Source organism: Tamandua tetradactyla, chromosome 1 (genome assembly GCF_023851605.1).
Source record: "Tamandua tetradactyla isolate mTamTet1 chromosome 1, mTamTet1.pri, whole genome shotgun sequence".
NCBI classification, from domain to species: domain Eukaryota; kingdom Metazoa; phylum Chordata; class Mammalia; order Pilosa; family Myrmecophagidae; genus Tamandua; species Tamandua tetradactyla.
In genome coordinates this window covers 123,240,476-123,245,015 of record NC_135327.1, presented here as the reverse complement: position 1 = coordinate 123,245,015, position 4,540 = coordinate 123,240,476, and the positions used below count along the sequence as shown (strand labels likewise).

General features: G+C 33.1%; 1 pseudogene; it reads left to right on the top strand.

Moving 5' to 3' along the window:
• Positions 1-625: 625 nt before the first annotated feature.
• LOC143686378 (stress-associated endoplasmic reticulum protein 1 pseudogene) lies at positions 626-1,061 on the top strand (annotated as a pseudogene).
• Positions 1,062-4,540: the final 3,479 nt, after the last annotated feature.

Genomic DNA, 4,540 nt, shown 5'->3' with positions numbered 1-4,540 from the left:
CCATTTGGCATGGTAGGTAATCCTTTCTATATGTGTCTGGATCCAGATTGCTAATATTTTGTTGAGGGTTTTTGTGTCTATATTCAGGAGGAATATTGGTCTGCAGTTTTATTTATTGTGATGTCCTTGTTTGGTTTTGATATCAGGGCCATTCTGGTTTCATAGAATGAGCTGCAAATGTTCCCTCCCACTTTTTGGAAGACTTTGTGAAGGATTGATGCTAATTCTTTTTTATGTTTAGTAGAATTCATCGTGAAACCCTCTGGACCTGTGCTTTTTTGTGGGGAGCCTTTTTATTGCTTATTCAATCTTTACTAGTTATGGGTTTATTAAGATTTTTTCTTTTGTAAGTCAGTTCTGGTAGCTTGTGTCTTTCCAGGAATTTGTCCATATAAACTGGTTTATTGTTTACAGTAATGCACAATATTTCCTTATAACCCTTAATATTTCTGTAGGGGCAGAAGTGATGTCCCCTCTTTCATTCCTCGGTTTAATAATTTATTTCCTCTTTATCTTGTCAGTCTAGCTGCAGCAGTTAGTTGCACACCCAGCTAGCGCTCAGCCCCTGCATGCACTGTGCCCAGGCCCAGCAGCTGGAACTCACTCCCTGCCTGAGACCCTCCTTGCAGCTGCCCAAAAGAGGCTGAGCGAGTGAGTCCGAGATGTGGCTGGGGCTAGTGGTGGCACTGCAAAGATGGTCACCAAACAGTGGATCTGTTTGGCTAATGAGAAGCATGGCAAGAGCATCACTCAGTGTGGCAACATCACCAAGACGTTGAGAATTGCCCCCGAAGAGAAGGTGTCTGTAGGACAGGTTAATAGCTCTCTTTACTTTTGTTGTTTGTGGCTCTGCATTTTTCCAGATTATTCAAAGTATCAGGATGGGCATGTGAAGTGACTGACCTTAAGATGTTTCCATTTCCCTTTTGACTTGAAATCATTCCTGATGTTTGATACCCTGGTTTAAAACAATTTAGTAAAGCACCCAATCTCAGAATAACTTTTCATACCATTCTTCATGTGCCATTCCAAGGTTTCTTCACCAGTCATTCTGAGTTTTCTAGTCCATACCACAGTGCCTTGCAAAAACGCCACATGAATAAAGCAATAAAATTTGATTGTTAAACTTCAGTAGTGGGCCCTACTTATTCAGTTAGTAAAGAGTAAGTTTTTCTATATGATTGTTTAAAACAGTATGCAATACGGATAATTTGATCAAATCTGTGTAGACAAGGTCTAAATTTTAACCTTAATTTATCAATGTGATTAGCTTAATTTAAAATTTGGAATCTGTTTTTTATATAGATAAGTAGGCACTTTTTTACTATCTCTTGAATTGAAAGCACTTTCCCATTTAAGGTTAAGCAACTGTCCTGTAATAATGTGCTTATAAATGGAAAACAGCTTAGTTTTACCACAGCTTTTAGCACCTGGAAATTTTGAAAACTTCTAAATGCCTAATATAAAGGGAGATGCTTATAGCCAAAACATCTGTTTTAAAAATAGTCTTTCTATTATACTACCTTGGATTTTGCGTGAGTGAATATACTAACCTAAGATGCCACTAAAAAAAAATAATAAAACAAAAACTTCTTTGAGCATTTTGTAACTTAGTCATTGCAGTTTCACTAAATGAAGCTTTTAGCTACCATGGGCCCAAGTCAGGGTAGGTTGTTTATGTCAGCATTTATTTCACCAGAATTATTTAAATATGTCAAAGAGTTTTACTATGCTAGGCAAAATTTAAGGAGAAAATACTACTAAAGATGGGTGCCTCATTAGGATAGGCTGTTGAGCCCAACATGCCATAAGACACATGTGACTAGCACTTTTAATACCAAAAAGGCACATCAAAGAAACTAAACGTTTAGTAATGCATCAGTAACAGCGTTAGTAACTAAATGCTGTTAGCTACTAGATACATCAGACTAGAGTGACATTTGAAATCAAATCGATTTAATGATAAGCATCAGTCTTTAGTCTTCCTTTGTAGTATAGTTTTACAAGTTTTAATTGATCAAATTTCCCTTCTGCTAATAGGGGTGAGAGTGATAAGGCAGGTTTTGAGTTTTCTAGTACTGTTGAAAAACTGCAAATATTGTCTATTTATATCATTAGCCATAACTTAGTGAAAAAAGCTGAAGTGTCTATTAATGAATTGGAAGAAAATTACTTCTGTCTGCTTTCTTAATAGTCTCAGGATATCTCTTCTTAAACAGTTAAGAGTAAAAGAAGGGAAATCTACCTAGTCTAAGCACAGTGTGAACATCATAGAGAGCTTCTGATAACCCCAAATAGGGAAATTAAGGATGTTGACCACTCAGGTTAGCTGAGCTGCTCCAAATGAAGGAATAGATATCAGCTAACCTTGGGCCAGCAGGTTTTTAACTACATTGTTATCTGCTTTTCTCACCCAGTAAATCAACCCCTATATTTGTTTCCCACTTTGAAATATGTGTTTTGGTTAAATAAATCTGTTTTATAAACTTTGAAAATGAAGTTACTGCTCTAAATTCATAGTAGGTGCCTTAATTTTTGCTTTGAGTTAAACCATTCCATATCAGAATTTCCCTTGGTTTACTACAGATAATTAGCTTTAAATATGTAGGGCTTTTAAAAAATGTACAATACCTTGATTTATTTGATTCTTAAGTTAGTATAGATGTTTAACATATATAAAATTGCATTCGCTTGTTTAACACGTAAAATTGCATTCACTTTGTATTTCATGTATAACATCAATTGAGTGCATTTTATATTAAGGATGGATTATACATGTTTGGGTAAATGAAAATTATATCTTATTTGATTTTTCCTTCAATAAATAAAGTTCCCTGAATATTTAAAATAAAATAAAATAAAAAGAAACACAGCTGGCTTTGTTGATTTTTCTCTATTGTTTTTCTATTCTCTCTGTTTCCTCTCTAATCTTATTGTGTACTTCTTTCTACCTCCCCTGGGTTCAGTTTTCTAGAAAAAGAATTTCTAGTCTTAAAGTGAAAGATTAGATTAATGACTTCAGATCTCTATTATTTTTTATTATAGGCATTGACTACTATAAATTTTCCCCTAAGCACTGCTTTAGCTGTATTTAATAAATTTTGGTATCTCGTGTGTGATGGTTTGAAACTGTATGGATCACAGGAAAGTATGTTCTTTGAGATATTGATTATTTAGGAGTGTATTGTTCAATTTCCGCATATTTGTGAATTTCCTAATTCTCTAATTCAATCACATTGTGATCAGAAATCATACTTACATTATTTCAACTATTTTAAATAATTTTAAACTTATTTCATGTATTAACATATGGTCTATTCTGGAGAAAGTTTCATGTATAATTGAGAAGAATATGTGTATATTCTGCTGTTGGTGAATGGAGTGTTTTATACATGTCTGTTGGTTTATATTGTTGGTTATTCTATTTATTATCAAGAGTGGCATGCTCAAGTCTCCAACTATTATTGTTGAATTTTCTATTTCTTTCTTCAATCATTCTCCAAATGATTTTTGCTTCACATATTTGGTACTCTGTTGTTAGGTGCATATATGTTTATAATTGTTATGTTTTCTTCATGGATTGACCTTTTTATCACTATAAAATGCCCTTTCTTTGTCTCTAATAAAGTTTTGTATTAATGTCTACTTTGTCTGTTATGATAGCTACCCCACCTCTCTTTTTATAATTATTGGCATGGTACATCTTTTTCCATCCTTTTCCTTTCAAGTTATTTGTGTCTTCTAATCTAAAGTGTGGTTCTTATAAACAGTACATAGTTGGATTATAATTTTTTTATCCATTCTGCAAATATCTGTCTTTTGATTGGGATGTTGAATCTATTTACATTTAATATAATTGCTGATTAGTTAGGATTATATCTGTCATTTTGTTGTTTTTCTATGTCTATGTCTTTTTGTTCCTATATCCCTCCATTACCACCTTTTGTTCAATATATTTTTCAAGTGCATTGTTTTAATTTCTTTGTAGCTTATTTTACTATATATTTTTAGTTATTTTCTTAGTGACTGCCCTGAGAATTACAGTTAACATCTTTATTTATAAAAATGTAGTTCAAATTGATACCAACTTACTTTCAATAGTATACAAAAATTGTTCTCTGTTTTCTACTCTCCTCTGTGCTATTATTGTCATTCAAATTACATTTTTGTACATTAAATGCCCATCCCCAACATAAAATTTTAATTATTGTTTCATGAGGTGTTTTAAAATAAACTAAAAAAGATTACAAACAAATTAAATCTATACTTTTTTTTCTATGTGGTATCCTTTACTGGTGTTCTTTATTTCTTCAGGTGAATTTGAGTTATTGTTTAGTTTCCTTTCATTTCAGCCTGAAGGACTCCCTTAAATATTTCTTGTAGGGCAGGACAGCTAGTGATGAATTCTCTCTGTTTTTATTTATCTTGGAAAGTCTTGAATTCTTCTTCTTCTTCTTTTTGTTTTTTTAGCATGGACAGGCCCCGGGAATCAAACCTGGGTCTCTGGTATGGCAGGCGAGAATTTTGCCACTGAGTCACC